The following is a 17,931-nucleotide window of genomic DNA, read 5'->3' on the forward strand; positions in this document are numbered from 1 at the left end:
GAAAGTGACCACTAAGCATTTGCGGAATATTATTGTGTTGTCACCATATAATGACACCCAGTTCAGCTCTGGCAATTCCAGGGTCAGCAGGTAGGTCAGTTTCAGAGCCGGTCTGGCGAAGTGGATACAGAATCCGACTTAGTCTGCTGAAGCCCGTGTTCAGTCCCAGCTCAGTCACCAAGCTCACTTCCACCTTGCAACTGAGGTGAAAGCTACCTTACAGGGTTACTGGGAGGATAAATGCATGTTTCCTTGTACATCTTAGAAGATCGAAATGCAAGAAACACACACACACACACCACCGAGGCCAGGCCCTGGCGACATATGTGCGTTTTTTGAGGGTTGTTCCGGTGCACTTCTTCAAAGAAAAAAAAATATTTGTGTTCAAAACCCAGAAGCCCACCTCTCCGCTATTCTGACACAACAACACATATCCATACATGCACACTTCCCCCATCCATCACTGGGACAGCAGTAATGGTGGCTGGCCAACCGCGCAGCGCTGACAAGGAGAAAGAGAGACATTTCTAGCGGGGGAAATGAGGAACGGCTCCTCCCCACGCTGCTCATTTGAATGGAGGAAATCGCAGGCTAAATTTTATTTACAATCCCGTCCACCCCACCCCGCCGCTGCCCCCCGTTATGGGCATAACATGCGTGTCGTGATTGGCAAGATTCTTTGTGGCATTTTGATCACCCCTTTTGTACATCACTTGCTTAGCACAAATAACTCTGACCTGGCTGCCCTCCCGGCAGTTTCACAGTATCAATCACAACTATAAGACCCTATAGGTAGGATAGCTGCCTCTGTTAGTGCAACGCAGGGACAGCTAACTTTTAGGCCAAGGGGTCTGATCCACACACACACACACCCCAAGCAAATTTTTCTGCCCCCCATCACCAATCCGGTGGATTTTGGTGGCGGCGGCAGAAAGGAAACAAAGTGGTTGTGGATCTTGGGTGGGTGAGAAAGTTTAAATCTCTCTACTCAGCCCAGGATACTGCTGGGGAGGCAAATGAGCTCTCCCCCAGGGGTGCTAACTTGAATAAACTATTGGGGAGGGCAGGTAAGCCCCACCCCACACAACTGATCACAAGACATGCTGCATGCACCGCATTTAAATGGCAATGCCCATCAGCTTTTGGGGGCCCCTCAAATATTTTGTTTTTTGGGGGTTGAAGAGATCTTGGCCCCTAGGAATTGGTTCCCATGTTCCCCCCTGCTCCTTAGACTAATCCTCTGATTACCGGGGAGGAAGCAATAATTTATTCCATCTCCCTTCATCTTCTCTGCACAGATCAGTTGACAGGGTTTCTTGGGGAGAGGGGGATACCGTGTGCCCTGTGTGAGAGTGTGGAGTGGCCATACCCTCTGGGGGTGTTGAGCCCCGCAAGAATTGGAAAAAGGGTGTGTGGTCCATGGGGCCAGAAAAAGGTGAGTTTACTCCTGGTGCAAGAGGATGCAGACTGCTCAGAATTGTATGAAACTGGCCAGGAGGACAGTTCAGCCGTAGTGATCTGCAGGAGTCTTCTGACTCCTGACTATATTTCCCAAAGACTGGGAAATACTTCGGGAAGAGGTGAAAACTTAATTAATTAAAGATTATGAACAGAGTGTTGAAACAGCAAGATACACATTGCACAGCTGAGATGGACACATGTTCCATTGATCCCAATTTCCCAACCCTTAAAAACTGATGAATTGGTTGGACCAGAGCACGCTATTAACACAAAACCTTCATTTTCTGACTCCCAGCCTCTGCCTGTTTACAGGAATAGGAGTTACATAGGCCTTGGGTTGATAGAATATTATGGGTGCCCTTAGCATCCCCTCAAATAACTGTTCAGCTTCCCCATTTTAAGACAAATGTTGTTTCAGAGCGGGCGATGTTATTGATGGTTGCTACTTCCAGTGGCAGGGAGTTCCACAGACCGGCTCTGCATCTGTATTGGAAGTGTGCTTCGTTTTGTTGCACAGGAGTTGATTTGGGTGCCCTAATTTTTGTTATTTTGAAAGTAAGCTACAAAGGAAGGGAATGGCACTGAAACCAGATGCAAACAAAAAATGGGGGGGGAGGTGTACTGTAAACGAACAGGTACAAAATACTCATCCCCAGCCTGGGGTGTGACCCAGGCTATATAGCTCCTCTTTAGAGGCCGATACATTCAAATAGCTTTACAAATATATATATATATCCAGTGGCGTAGCGTGGGGGGTGCAGGGGGGGCCGGCCGCACCGGGCGCAACATCTGGGAGTTAGGGTTAGGGGGTGCAAATCCACGGGTTAGGGGGCGCAAATTACTTGCCTTGCCCTGGGTGCTGACAACCCACGCTACGCCACTGTATATATCTAAACCAGGTTCAGTGTGAAATATTCCTTTGATCGCCCTTTTGGATCAAGGCATTTTCTGTCGTCTTCCTTGCATCAGATAAAAAGTAAAACAGCTATTCTCAATTTGTGCCTCTAATTAAAATGGGTACACGACTCTGTAAAATAACCAACTGCAATAGCAACGATAGCCATGGGTTTGTTGTTTTTTCCTGTGCACGCTGAAAGGACACTGAGTTGGGAAACAACAGCCACAATTCATAACAATAATCCTACCCCCTTTGCCAAGCAGAAGAAGTGACCCGCCCCCCCCTCCCCTAGTGGAGCTCTTTGTGTGTGCCCCCGCCGTGCTCACACCCCCGGCATCTGAGCTGAACTGTGGGCATGCATCATAACAACGTCCTTCTATCAAGTGTGGACTAAGAACAATCTCCATTAGCTGACAGGCAGGCAGGGTGATAAATGCCCCCGACGAAGGGGAAGGAATTGCGTAAAATAAAGAAGCATGTTCCAACAAGTCTTGTCAAAATTGTATTGATTTAATCATCTACAGAAATACACATTCCTGGCTACTGTTGCGTGCGCCCGTGGGTGCAGTTTAGAGCGGCGGGCGGGCGGGCAGGCAGGCACTCCGCGCTCTCCCTCCCTCGTTGGGTCCGAAGGTGATGAAGTGCAAGACAAACTGCCTCCTAATTCCTTGGCGGGGGGGGGGGGGAATGTTGGATCACAAAGAGCTGTCTCCCCCCAACCCCGGCTCCCATTTTGCTTTATTTAGAGCTTAGAGCAGACCAGGTAAGCAGGAAGAGTGCCTGCTTTTCAGTGCACCCTCCAACATTTCCCTGATGAAAATAGGGATGCATTACAGTATTATTATTATTATTATTATTATTATTATTATTATTATTATTATTATACCCCACCCATCTGACTGAGTTGCCCCAGCCATTCTGGGTGGCTTTCAGGATATATAAAATAACATAAGAAAACATTAAACATTAAAGAAACCTTCATACCCTTCAATAGGGAAGTCCTATTTATTATTATTATTATTATTATTATTATTAGTAGTAGTAGTAGTAGTAGTAGTAGTAGTAGTAGTATACCTAGCCCATCTGACTGGGTTGCCCCAGTCATTCTGTGTGGCTTTCAACATATATAAAAAACATAAGAAGACATTAAACATTTTTTTAAAAACCTTCAGACCCTCCAATGGGGATGTCCTTTATTCATTCTTCTTCTTCTTCTTCTTCTTCTTCTTCTTCTTCTTCTTCTTCTTATTATTATTATTATTATTATTATTATTATTATTATTTTTCTACCCCCCCCCAGCCATTCTGGGTGGGCTTTCAACATATAAAATAACATAAGAGAACATTAAGCATTAAAAAAACCCACTCCATACCCTCCCATAGGGATGTCCTTATTATTAGTACTAGTAGTACTGTAGTAGTAGTAGTACAGTGGTACCTCGGGTTACATACGCTTCAGGTTATATACGCTTCAGGTTACAGACTCCGCTAACCCAGAAATAGTACCTCAGGTTAAGAATTTTGCTTCAGGATGAGAACAGAAATCATGTTCCAGCGGCACGGCAGCAGCGGGAGGCCCCATTAGCTAAAGTGGTGCTTCAGGTTAAGAACAGTTTCAGGTTAAGAACGGACCTCCAGAACGAATGAAATACTTAACCTGAGGTACCACTGTAGTATACTATGCCAGATCCTCAGGGTCCCTTCCACCTGTACAGTTTGATGGTATCTATGATTCTAACTAGCAGCTCTGGAGCTAACTTTTATCTAAGGGCAGATTCAGACCATGCATTCAGAGCACAGCAAACACACATTTGAAGCACGTTGCCATACCCTCCAACATTTCTCCGATGAAAGTAGGGACGCCCTAGTCTGTTGTTGTTGTTGTTGTTACCCCAAACAACTGTCTGGGTTGCCCCAAGCCCTCTGAGTGGCTACCAACATATATAAAAACATAATAAAACACTAAACATTTTTTTTAAAAACTTCCCTAGACAGGGCTGCCTTCAGATGTCTTCTAAAGGTTATATAGTGACTTATCTCCTTGGCTTGGTGGTTGCATAACTCCATACCATCCAACATTTCTCCCATGAAAATAGGGACGTCCTAAGGAAAAGCAGGGATGCGGGTGGCACTGTGGGTTAAACCACAGAGCCTAGGACCTGCCGATCAGAAGGTCGGCGGTTCGAATCCCCGTGACGGGGTGAGCTCCCGTTGTTCGGTCCCTGCTCCTGCCAACCTAGCAGTTTGAAAGCACGTCAAAGTGCAAGTAGATAAATAGGTACCGCTCCGGTGGGAAGGTAAACGGAGTTTCCATGCGCTGCTCTGGTTCGCCAGAAGCGGCTTAGTCACACTGGCCACATGACCTGGAAGCTGTACGCCGGCTCCCTCGGCCAATAAAGCGAGATGAGCGCCGCAACCCCAGAGTCGGTCACGACTGGACCTAATGGTCAGGGGTCCCCTTTACATTTACTAAGGAAAAGCAGGACATTCTGGGATCAAATCGGAAACTGGGATGGCTTCTGTAAATTAGGGGCTGTCCCTGGAAAAGAGAGACACGGGGAGGGCCTGTCATATTTACTGGAATATGTCACCTGCCTTAGTTATATATCCCCATGTTAAGACTCAACAAGGGTGCCAACTATAACATGCATGCCAGTTTTCTGTGGGTTGCCACAACACTCTGTCCATCATAGGGGCAATGGGTCGTTCTTTCCTGCTACGGATAGATACCAAAGCAGGCTTCACTGGGGGTGGCTTGGAAAGGCATCTTCAGGCTGTTGCCTCCTCTGTGTGGCAGGCAGAAACCCATGGATGTTCGAAACCAGGGGTGCCCAAACTTTTTTCAAAGAGGGCCGGATTTGATGAAGTGAACATGCATGAGTGCCAATAAAAGTTGTTGAGCTTTTTTAGGATTTTACCCCAGGACATATAATAATAATAATAATAATAATAATAATAATAATAATAATAATTTATTATTTGTACCCCGCCCATCTGGCTGAGTTTCCCCAGCCACTCTGGGCGGCTTCCATAGAAACCCCAAAAAACCACTAAAATATCATACATTAAAAACTTCCCTGAACAGGGCTGCCTTAAGATGTCTTCTGAATGTCAGGTAGTTGTTTATCGTTTTGACATCTGATGGGAGGGTGTTCCACAGGGCGGGCGCCACTACCGAGAAGGCCCTCTGCCTGGTTCCCTGTAGCTTTGCTTCTCGCAATGAGGGAACCGCCAGAAGGCCCTCGGCGCTGGACCTCAGCGTCCGGGCAGAACGATGGGGGTGGAGACGCTCCTTCAGGTATATACCGCCATGGGGGCCGCATTAGGCCCCTGAAACAAACTTTAGACAGGCCTGATCTAAACGAAGGAGTTGGGAACACTTGACAAACTGTTCCTGGATTCCAGTCAAATCCCTTTTGGCATAAATCATCCAATCAGATCTCTCTATATGATTTTGGACTGCCAATATTCCCTGGCCATTGTAACAGGTGAGAGGGGAGCGATGCAAGGTGACAGCAACATGCCAACTGGCTGGGTTCCAAGTCCTTTCCTGCTCTCTGGGATCAAAGCTTGAAAGCATGACTGCAAGAAAAGGGGTGGGTCCAGGAGGATGGCAAATGGGTACAGCTTGGTGGAGGGGTAGAGAAGCTTGTCCTGCGCCTAGAAAATGTGGATTCAAAATCATGGTTTTCTCTTTCCCCCCGCTGTTTTTCCTTGGGGAAATCTGCCCTGTGCTGCTGAATCAGAGCAAATGTCAACTTGCGTGAAATGTAGGTGGGTTCCCGCGAGGCAAGACACACTGATAACAGCAAGAACCGTTTTTGAACTTACAGAACTGGACAACAGGGGCAAAGAAACTGCTTATATACATTTCGGAAGGCCTGGGCCACTCCCACTCCCAACGTGATTGGACATCTAAACTGCCAAGCCACGAATCATGACTCAGAGTTTAAGGGCCAATGGCAGAGGCCCAAATCCTGAAATGTTCTGTGATTGGATATCATGTATCCAATCAGAACACAGAATCCTTCGTCCAGACTCAAGCTCAGGCAAACACAGACCACCGAATACATAACACTGCAGAAAATTCGGTTGACATTTGCTCTGATTCAGAGGAGAGGGTTTTCCCTGGGGGGGGGGGGACCAAGCAGAAGTATGGACGAGGCCCTAGGAAGAGCGAAGTCAGGGCTGTCATTTGAAGAGCAGCTCCTCCCTTAAATCTGTAGGTAGGGGGAAAGATTTCTCAGATGTCAGGGCTTCAGGAGGAAAACTGTCCTGTCAGATCTCTGTGGCAGGAATCACCAGGGTTTGTCACCCACATTTCTCACCCTCAGAAATGTTCGACTCATAGCTGCCCTGTGTGGGGAGACTCCCAAGGCAATCTGGAGTACTGTATTTGTCGCTCTCTAAGATGCACCTTTTCCCTCCTAAAAAGTAAGGGAAAATGTATGTACGTCTTATGGAGCGGATGCAGGCTGCACAGCTATCACAAAAGCCAGAACAGCGAGAGGGATCGTTGCGCAGCACTCCCTCTCGCTGTTCTAGCTTCTGGCTTAGCCACGCTCTGTCCTTTCCACCTCCCGCAAAAGCCAGCAAGAGCCACGCTCCCTTTAAAGAGCCAAGCGGAGCATGTGTGCAGCTCTTGGGGGCTTTTCCCTGAGGAGGGAGAAGGGCAACCCGTCAGTGATGGGCTGCACTTCTCCCTCCTCGGGGAAAAGCCCGCAAGCATCGCACACCCGCTCCATGCGGCTCGTGAAAGGGAGCGCTGAGCAGAGCCTGGGATGCATTAAATAATATTTCCCCCCTCTAAAAACTAGGTGCGTCTTATGGGGTGAAAAATACGGTATCTTTCTGGGCAGTGAAGTGTCCTCAGGTTCTAGGGTGGAACCACCTACTCAGGCTTAGCTCCTAAACAGCTATAGAGAACCATAGAACCATATAACTGTACAGTTGGAAGAGTCCCCGTGGCTGATCTAGTCCAAAGACCAGCTATGCAGGAATATGCAGCTGTACCATACGGGGATCGAACCTGCAACCTTGGCGTTATCAGCACGATGCTCTAACCGACTGAGCTGAGACTTCACCTGGGCAACAGTAGACCTCCTGGCGCTGGTGTGTTTTGATGCTGACTCCTGCCATATTTTTTTAAAAATATTTATTAAAGATTTTAAAATATAACAATGAAAAAGAATAAAAAATAAAAAGAAATACAAAATACAACATAAGAACATTTAAAAAACAAATAATTTTCCATAACATATCTTCAATACACTTATTTCCTCCGGCCTCCTCATACCTCCCTTCTTTGTATTCCACTTCAATTTGTTAGTTCAGCAAATCCTTACCATTAAGCTTTTATCCATTTATAAACCTTTTTTTTTCCCGTATCTCCTAAAGCATTACAGCTGGAAACCCCTTAATTTCTATCCAACATCCTTCTAACATTCATTAATTTTGCAGTATTTCTGTAAATAGTCTTTAAATTTCTTCCAGTCTTCTTTCACCGACTCTTCTCCCTGGTCTCGGATTCTGCCAGTCATTTCCGCCAGTTCCATATAGTCAATCACCTTCATCTGCCATTCTTCCAGAGTGGGTAAATCTTGTGTCTTCCAATACTTTGCAATGAGTATTCTTGCTGCTGTTGTGGCATACATAAAAAAAGTTCTGTCCTTCTTTGGCACCAATTGGCCAACTATGCCCAGGAGAAAGGCCTCTGGTTTCTTCTCCTGCCATTTTTTCACTCTTTTTTCGGCTCTAGCATTTGGCTTGATATCTAGGCTTGCGTCCCTCCCCTCCTCTGACCCCTGGTTTCCATTCCCTCTCTGACAGCTACCTATAGCTCAGCCCTGACACTCTGGAGCATTCTGGGAACTGGAAAACGTAGTCCAGGCCACTCAGAGGTAGGAATGGGGGAGGAATTCAATTTTGTTTGCATTTGAATGGAAAACTACTCTGTTCACTCTCTCTTTTTTAAAATAATAATAATAATAATAATTACAATTTCCATTTATATACATTAGAACAGGCATCCGCAACCTTCGGCCCTCCAGATGTTTTGGACTACAATTCCCATGATGCCTGACCACTGGTCCTGTTAGCTAGGGGTCATGGGAGTTGTAGGCCAAAACATTTGGAGGGCCGCAGGTTGGCGATGCTTTAATTAGAACAATTATTTTGTCAAGTGTTAACATTTTCAATTTCGACTCCCTTCCCCCTCTTCCTGCTGTTCCTTACATTTATTTTTTTCCTTTCCTGCATACTCCAAATTGTCTTAACTTATTATTTTATTTGTCTATTCTAATATATATATATATATATATATATATATATATATATATATATATATATATATATATATAAAATATTTATATATTATTAAATATATATTAATATACATATTAAAACTGCAGGTTTTTACAATAATCCTGCCAATGTCTTAATCTGTTTTCAGGTGCTCAATAAACCAAATCCATTCCTTTCTAAATAGTTTGTTGTCTTGATTTCTTATTCTTCCAATAAGTTTCACCATTTCTGCATATTTCCATTAGTTTCTGTATCCAATCTTCTTTTGTTGGGACCTCTTTACTTTTGGGAAAATAACATTTCCAGTTCACATTCTCAAACCAGTACACAAAGCGAAACACAGCCACCCTTTAAATTTCACACTTCTCCAAATGTTGTGATATATTTCTTCGACCAAAGTGCACAACGATGAATATAATTAGGGGAAAGTGTGCGTGAAAATGAATATATTCATGGGGGAAAATTACAAAAATGCATTATGTTAAAGAAAACGGCATGCAACAATGTGTATATTTGTCAAAATCGCATAAGAACATGTTAATTGGGAGATATGTTAATCTGTAGCACTGTAGTGGAGCAGAGATTCACAGGGATGAAGTCTTTGCACAGCAGGAACAAGGCGGTCATCTCCAGAGTCATTGTCATGCAAAGAATTCCAAGTCCCTTTGTTGTGAAAAATAAAAATGTCGTAAGATAAGGAGCAAGCTTTCGAGTCTAACAGAACTCTGCACCAAGTTGGATGCTAAGCAAACCAGGAGGCAGGGGGAAGGGGAAGCTGGTTTTGTATTGAAGCCATAATGTCAAAAAACCATATCCCCTTAGAAGGGGCAAGGCTACGGGGGCTATGATAAAAAGCGTCTGGACTTCAGAATTCACCACTTGCCTTCCACCTAGTGAGGAACACATTTCTGCCTTGGAACAATCCATCACTCTCGACCAGCCTCCTGGCCGAGTCCTTCAGGCTGACTCCTAAAACGGATCTCTAAAGGGCCCAGTTGTATCACTGTGGACCCAGGATCATTCCATCAAATGGAGTTTATACCAAAATGGCATGAAAGACATAGTCGTGGTGCTATGTTTGAGTGTCAAGCTCCTTGCGTGCATGGAATGCTAAACCCTGAACCCAAGCACTGGCCGAATTTGGGCATTTGGTCACACAGCTGCTGAAATGCCCCCCCCCCATGAAACTGCACTAATCAGAAGCAGCTCACACATCGTGTTACATGCGCTTCAGGTTACAGATGCTTCAAGTTACAGACTCCGCTAACCCAGAAATATTACCTCAAGTTAAGAACTGGATGAGAACAGAAATTGCACGGCGGCAGTGCAGCAGCAGCGGGAGGTCCCATTAGCTAAAGTGGTGCTTCAGGTTAAGAACAGCTTCAGGTTAAGAACGGACCTCCGGAACGAATTAAGTACTTAACCCGAGGTACCACTGTATCTGAGAAATCTTTCCACATGAGGCTTGGGTTGTTATTGTTGTTGTTTTGGAGTGGGCGCTTAATTTCTAGCAAATGAAAATTGGAGGAGGGGTGTTATTTCTTAGATGAAATGATTGGATGGTACTTCTTTCTTCTTCTTCTTCTTCTTCTTCTTCTTCTTCTTCTTCTTCTTCTTCTCCTTCTCCTTCTCCTTCTCCTTCTCCTTCTCCTTCTCCTTCTCCTTCTCCTTCTTCTTTGGTGATCCCTAGTAGCCAAGTAAGATTGTCTTCCATAAGCACAGTTTTAACAATGAGTCCGTAAGTGACTGTGGAGGCCAATTCTGGACCCACACGTCCTTCCACAGTGGAGACATTGGTTCTCGTACGGGAGTTGATCACGGTGTGGATTTGCCGAGCATGTCTTCCTCTTAGCACGTTTCTCCCTGAGTTTGAGGGTCTTCAAAGTCATGTGATGATACTGTTTCTATGGCTGCTGTTTCAGTAGTTGCTCAAAGCGCAACCAGTCTGCTGCGTCCCAGCACAACTAGGCTGGGTTTTCACTTGGCCTCGGAGGCCATGATTGACAAAGGGTCAAGGAGAAGTGGCAAATATGCCGCAAGAGTTTTGGAACTGCTTTATCAAGGCTGTTGGCAGAGGGATTCGTGAATGCTGGGGTGGCTTTCTGGTCCGGGCATGAAACTGTCAGGGGACTCCTGAACAGATCACATTTGTTTTAGGTGACGGTGGTGTTTGAAGACCACCGACAAGACAATAGGAGCAGCAGGCATAGCTGTCAACTTACAGATTTGAAAATAAGGGACCAGCAGCCTCGAAAATAAGGGATCAGCAGCCAAAATAAGGGATTTTTCCAGACACAAGTATGTTCAACTTCTGAGCCCTTCCGAGCCAAAGGCAGAAAACCCAGCCAGCAGCCAAACGAAGCCTCAAGTGGTGGTTCCCACAGTGCAGCAACCCGGCAAAGGGGATGCAGCAAGGAAAACCACCGTCACCTCTCCGCTGGGAAGCGCTGAGCAAAGGCAAGTCCCCAGGCAACGCGGCTGATTTGATTGGCACAAGGCATGCAAGCTCCACCCCCCAGTCGTTCTTAGACTTCTTATTGGGTGAGCAACGCAGCCAAGCAACACAGTTGGAGCCTCCCTCCTCCCTGGCTGGCAGGGAGGGAGGGAGGGAGAGGAGCTGCTTCCTTTGAAACCCGGGAAATTTAAGAGACATCATCAATCCGGGACAGCAGTGGGACACAGCACTGGGATAAGGGACTTTCCTGCCAAATAAGGGACGGTTGACAGCTATGGCAGCAGGATGCCAGCCTTTCTTCTTCCGTGTAGGATTCTGCCTTTCTAGGATGAAAGTCACGCCCTCAACCGAAGGTTTTGAAGGCAAGAAGATTATTTGACCTCTGGGAAAGGCCTTCAAAAGGAGAAAATGCCTTGGCCAAAGAAGTACTCAGCCCTACATTCCAACCACAGGGAAAGGAGAAAGAAGGACAGAAATCTCCTGAGAAATTGCAAGTCAGTCAGAAAGAAATCTTGGAGGCACTTCAAACGCTTTGCCAATAATTCACGCAATGAAGGTTTCCCACCCCCGCCGCCCATTTCTTCATTTGCCAAGTACATAGAGAGCAGAATGTTCTCCATTGTGTCGGCACACCACAGCAAGTTGCGTTTGACAAGGGAAGGTCAGCTGCCAGGGACCTTTCTTCAGAAGCTACTCCCTTGTTCTCATTCCTGTCCTTTGGTTCATGCTCTGCAGCAGTCAGGCTGGCAGGTCCAGCTTCAGAGCAAAACAGATCCACCACAGCTACCAACTCTATCGGTTTTTTCCGCATCCAAGGGTGAAACGGGAAGTCCGTGCAGGAGCAAAGGGCAACCTGTCCTTGCCTACTAACTGCTCCATGGGACTGGCCTCCCAGCGCTGAATGACCAGGAACAAATTCAGTTAAGCCAAGAGAAGATCGTGTTCCATGTGGAGTTCTCAGCAGGCTGAAAAATGGCATAGATGTGGAAGAGAGAATGAAAGCGATCTGTATGGCCTGGTGACCAGTTTAAGACTCTAACTGCTGATCCCATCTCCTTTACTGATTTTTTAAAGTGATGGTTGAAGGTGTGATTTTAACTGTTGTTGTTGCAGTTGTTGTTGTTGTTGTCTCTACCCTGCTCATCTGACTGGGTTTCCCCAGCCACTCTGGTCAGCTTCCAAAATATATATGAACATAATAAAACATTAAACATTTTAAAAGATCTTCCCTAAACAGGGATATCTTATAAAGGTTGTATAGTTACTTATCTCCTTGGTGGCATAATTTTTCATACGCTCCAACATTTCTCCAATGAAAATAGGGAAGTCCTAAGGAAAAGCGGGTGGCGCTGTGGTGTAAACCACTGAGCCTTGGGCTTGCCGATCAGAAGATCGGCGGTTTGAATCCCCGCGAGGGGGTGAGCTCCCGTTGTTCAGTCCCTGCTCCTGCCAACCTAGCAGTTCAAAAGCATGTCAAAGTGCAAGTAGATAAATAGGTACTACTATGGCAGGGAGGTAAACGGTGTTTCCGTGTGCTGCTTTAGTTCACAAGAAGCGGCTTAGTCATGCTGGCCACATGACCCAGAAAAACTGTCTGCAGACAAACATTGACTCCCTCAGCCAGTAAAGCGAGATGAGTGCTGCAACCCCAGAGTCATCCGCAACTGGACTTAACAGTCAGGAGTCCCTTTACCTTTTAAGCAAAATAAATACGTATAGAGGTGCAAACTCAGGCTAATTTTCAGAGAGAAAGTCACCCTGTAAGTCAGGCATAGGCAAACTCAGCCCTCCAGATGTTTTGAGACTACAATTCCCATCATCCCTGACAACTGGTCCTGTTAGCTAGGGATGATGGGAGTTGTAGTCCCAAAACATCTGGAGGACCAAGTTTGCCTATACCTACTGTAAACAAAGTAAAAAAAAAAAAGTTTGAAAACATATGTGTGGGGAGGGAAATCTGGGACCCCATTCAGAAGGTCATGAGCTTGGACCCCTTGGCTACCCTCTAACCACCCCTGGAAGGAGAGTTTGACCTGCGTAAAGACTGCAAACATTGCTATATGTACAGTCAATGTGTGTGACTGTGTGTGATAGTTATTTCTGTTTAGGCTGCTGCCTTGATTTCTTTCTCCATATTTGCATCACCAACAGAGTTGAAGGCGCTGCAGGGAATGTGACAATATGTGCCCACCAGCACTTCTTCTTTGATGATCACTCATACCCAAATAAATTTGTATTCCATGAACACGGCCTTAACATTGAGTCCACAAGTGACTGTGGAGGTCAATTCTGGATCCACACATCCTTCCACAGAAGGGACATAGGTTTCTGAATGGGAGTTGATCATGATGAGGGTTTGCCAAGTGGGCCTTCCTCTTAGCACGTTTCTCCCTTGCATCCTGAGTTTGAGTGTCTTCAAAGCCCACGACACCTTTGGTAAAGGCTGTTTTCCAATTGGAGCGCTCGCAGGCCAGTGTTTCCCACTTGTCAGTGTTTGTACTACATTTTTTTTAGATTTGCCTTGAGAGAGTCTTTAAACCTCTTTTGTTGACCACTACTTTCCATTTTTAAGCTCAGAATAGAGTAATTGCTTTGGAAGATGATAATCAGTCACCCAAACAACATGACCAGTCCAACAAGTTTGATGTTGTAGAATGATTGCTTCTTTCAGTACACTGGCATTACAGTGATACTTTGGGTTACAGACGCTTCAAGTTACAGACTCTGCTAACCCAGAAATAGTACCTCGGGTTAAGAACTTTGCTTCAGGATGAGAACAGAAATCGTGCGGCAGTGGTACAGCGGCAGCGGGAGGTTCCATTAGCTAAAGTGGTACCTCAGGTTAAGAACAGTTTCTGGTTAAGTATGGACCTCCGGAACGAATTAAGTTCTTAACCAGAGGTACCACTGTAGTTCGCCTGTCTTTCTAAGTGATATGTAAACATTTTCAGAGACACCGTTGATGGAATCTTTCAAGGAGTTGGAGATGGCATTTATAAGTGGTCCACGTTTCAGAAGCATACAGTAAGGTTGGTAGTACAATAGCTTTGTAAACAAGCATTTTGGTTTCCCTGCGAATGTCCCAGTCCTCAAACACTCTGCACTTCAATCGGGAGAAAGCTGCACTAGCAGAGCTCAAGCGATTACTGTCCACCAAATTTTAATATACCCAGAATATCTGTACATTGTTTCAGAACAGCACACATTAGCATACTTCTGTAAAAAAAAATCTTTATATCCAGGTTTGACTATGACTCTTAATTGACTACCATGAGTTTCCAGGTGTTTGCTGTGTACCTTCCATCCTATCTTGTTGAGCAGCAACTTCCCCTGAGTCATCCAGACTGGGCGCTCCTTAGCTCTTAGAATAGAATCATAAAATCATAGAGTTGGAAGAGACCACAAGGGCCATCGAGTCCAACCCCCTGCCAAGCAGGAAACACCATCAGAGCACTCCTGACATATGGTTGTCAAGCCTCTGCTTAAAGACCTCCAAAAAAGGAGACTCCACCACACTCCTTGGCAGCAAATTCCACTGTCGAACAGCTCTTACTGTCAGGAAGTTCTTCCTAATGTTTAGGTGGAATCTTCTTTCTTGTAGTTTGGATCCATTGCTCCGCTTCTCTGGAGCAGCAGAAAACCACCTTTCTCCCTCCTCTATGTGACATCCTTTTATATATTTGAACATGGCTATCATATCACCCCCTTAACCTCCTCTTCTCCGGGCTAAACATGCCCAGCTCCCTTAGCCGTTCCTCATAAGGCATCGTTTCCAGGCCTTTGACCATTTTGGTTGCCCTCCTCTGGACACGTTCCAGTTTGTCAGTGTCCTTCTTGAATTGTGGTGCCCAGAACTGGACACAGTACTCCAGGTGAGGTCTGACCAGAGCAGAATACAGTGGCACTATTACTTCCCTTGATCTAGATGCTATACTCCTATTGATGCAGCCCAGAATTGCATTGGCTTTTTTAGCTGCCGCGTCACACTGTTGGCTCATGTCAAGTTTGTGGTCAACCAAGACTCCTAGATCCTTTTCACATGTACTGCTCTCAAGCCAGGTGTCACCCATCTTGCCAGAGTTCCATAGATTAGTAAAACTTGCTCAGAAATAGTCACTGATGCACCAGCAATCTGGTTTCATTGTAATTCAGGGACCCCTGCCATAGCTTCCCTTTCCCCCAAATGGTCTCCAGTGACTTGGAAATTGAAATCCTCCTTCCCTCTTTTTTTCTTTTTTAATCAACTTTATTGAATTAAAATACAAATATATATACATACATAAAGTTAAAAAAGAAAAGATTAAGACAAGAAAAGAAAGAGGGGGGAAACACAGAGACAAAACAAGAATTTGCATTATTATGCAATCGTTCATTGAATTTCTAAATAAAAGACTTCCAGTTCTTCTCATTGTACTTGTATTGTTATTTACATTTAACGCACAGCCTTCTATTACCCTAATTTGCTTTCGTGTACTCTAACAAATTAACATTTGCACATTGTATTTTACAAGGATCAGTTTAATTCCGCAAGGAGATTGCTATTTGGACAATATGTTTTTAGGTAATCTTTGAATATTTTCCATTCTTTGTATACTTTCTGGTTTGAGAGCCCTCTTACGTTCCCTCGTCATCTTTGCCAGTTTGAGGTATTCAATCATAAGAGACTGCCATTCTATTATCGTGGGTGGTGTTTCGTTTTTCCAATTTCTTGCCACTAATATTCTTGCTGCTGTTGTTCCGTACATAAACAATGGTCTTATATCTTTTCTGATTTCCACTGACATTATTCCTAGGAGGAAGTCTTCTGGTCTTTTTCTGAATGTAAATCTGAATAGCTTTTTGAATTCATTATATAATTTGTCCCAAAATTCCCAGATGACTGTGCAATTCCACCACATGTGTAAGTATGTCCCTGTTGTTGTTGTTGTTGTTTTTGCACCTCCAGGTCTGTGGTTTCTAGCTGGCTTTGCGGGTGAATTATGTAGTGTTTCTATCGACTGCGTTTTGGACTCCAGCTTCCAACTTAATATCCTCCCTTTGGCTTCTCTGGTCCTCCTTCTATATACCGGTATGTAGAGGCATTGAGGCTTTTTCAGTTGCCCATGCCATACACACTCCAAAATTCATAAAACAACAGAGTGCCTTCTTCCTCCTCTTCTTCAACTATGGATGGGTCTCTACTTTGTCAAGCAAGAAGGGCATTCAGGTTGTCACCAAGTTCCTAAAATTACCACTGGGGAAACTAAGGGACTTGATTTTCTCCCTTCCTCAAAGAGGAGGAGCTTGTTTGGCTGGTGGGATCAATTTAAAGTAAACACAGCAAGAGGGAAACACCTTAGGATGAAATAGTAAAAGTAAAAAAATTAAACAGTAAAAGTTCTGTAATTATCTACTCATGCTAGGCTGGAAGAGATCGTAGAAACTGCTGCCACTGTGCACAATTCCTTAGCTTATAATTAGAGATAGGTGTTTGTTTGTGTGTGTCCAGCAGAAAAAAACTGAATATATTTGCAAAACGGTGCCAAATTCAAATTTTAGTAGGGGGTGGGATGTGGGGAAAGTGGGGTTGGCCCAAAAGGAAATTAACTGTTGAATCCAATTTGAAACCTGATGTTTGAAATTTCATACATCTGTTTGGGATTTTGGCATTCCTCTGTTTAGATTTTGAAAGGAAAGTTCCGGAGGTCCGTTCTTAACCTGAAACTGTTCTTAACCTAAGGTACCACTTTAGCTAATGGGGCCTCCCACTGCTGCCGCGCCGCCGCTGCACAATTTCTGTTCTCATCCTGAAGCAAAGTTCTTAACCTGAGGTACTATTTCTGGGTTAGCGGAGTCTGTAACCTGAAGCGTATGTAACCCGAGGTACCACTGTACTGAGCCTGGGCGTGAACCTCCAAAAATTAACACTGAGAGGCAGTGGCGTAGCGTGGGGGGTGCCAGGGGTGCTGGCCGCACCGGGCGCAACATCTGGGGGGGCGCAAGTCCAGAGGGCCCGGCCCCGTCGTGCCATTGGCCCGCCCCTATTGTCAGAGCGGCTGGCCAGCCTCTGCCTGCTCCTACCTTGCCCACCCGAGGACTGCGGCAGCGCCCGCCCCCGTGGCCACCTACCCCCGCCTCGCCCATTGGCTTGCCTCCCTCGGCCCCGCCTCTCTCCGATGGCTGCGGGGGTGTCCTGCTCGGCACCGGCACCTTTTTTCAGGAGGTAGGGAGGCTGGACGGGGAGGTGGGGTCGGAAGCGGGCAGAGAAGGAAGGGAGCTCGTAGCCAAAAGGGCTGCACCGGCCGGCAAAGGGCCGGGGAAAGTTTGGAGAGGAGAAACGCACCGTCATGATTTCCTGGTGGAAGCGGCAGGATTAGGGATGGCGAAGCGTAATTACGCACGAATTTCGCTGGGTGAGAGCTTCGGGGATCGATCGGAGGAAATGGGAATCAATTGGAATATGAGAAAGAGAGAGAGAGAGGGACCATCATTCATAGGCATAGATTTGTAGGGTTAGGGGGCGCAAATCCACGGGTTAGGGGGCGCAAATTACTTGCCTTGCCCCGGGTTAGGGGGCGTAAATTACTTGCCTTGCCCCGGGTGCTGACAACCCACGCTACGCCGCTGCTGAGAGGCAAGCCAGCCCCTGTTTTCCAATAAGCTCCCTGGGAACTGTAGTACCACGCGTGATCCCGCAAAGGGCACCCACAATGTAAAGTGTGAGTGCTCATTTCTGCACGCTGAAAGAGAATACCAGCAGCAGAATAAATTGCGAAGAAGTGTGACAGAAAGCAGCATGCGAGATGGAACACGGAGATGGAAAGGAGTTGAGAAG

This window comes from Podarcis liolepis, assembly GCF_965112155.1.
Source record: "Podarcis liolepis genome assembly, chromosome: 5".
NCBI classification, from domain to species: domain Eukaryota; kingdom Metazoa; phylum Chordata; class Lepidosauria; order Squamata; family Lacertidae; genus Podarcis; species Podarcis liolepis.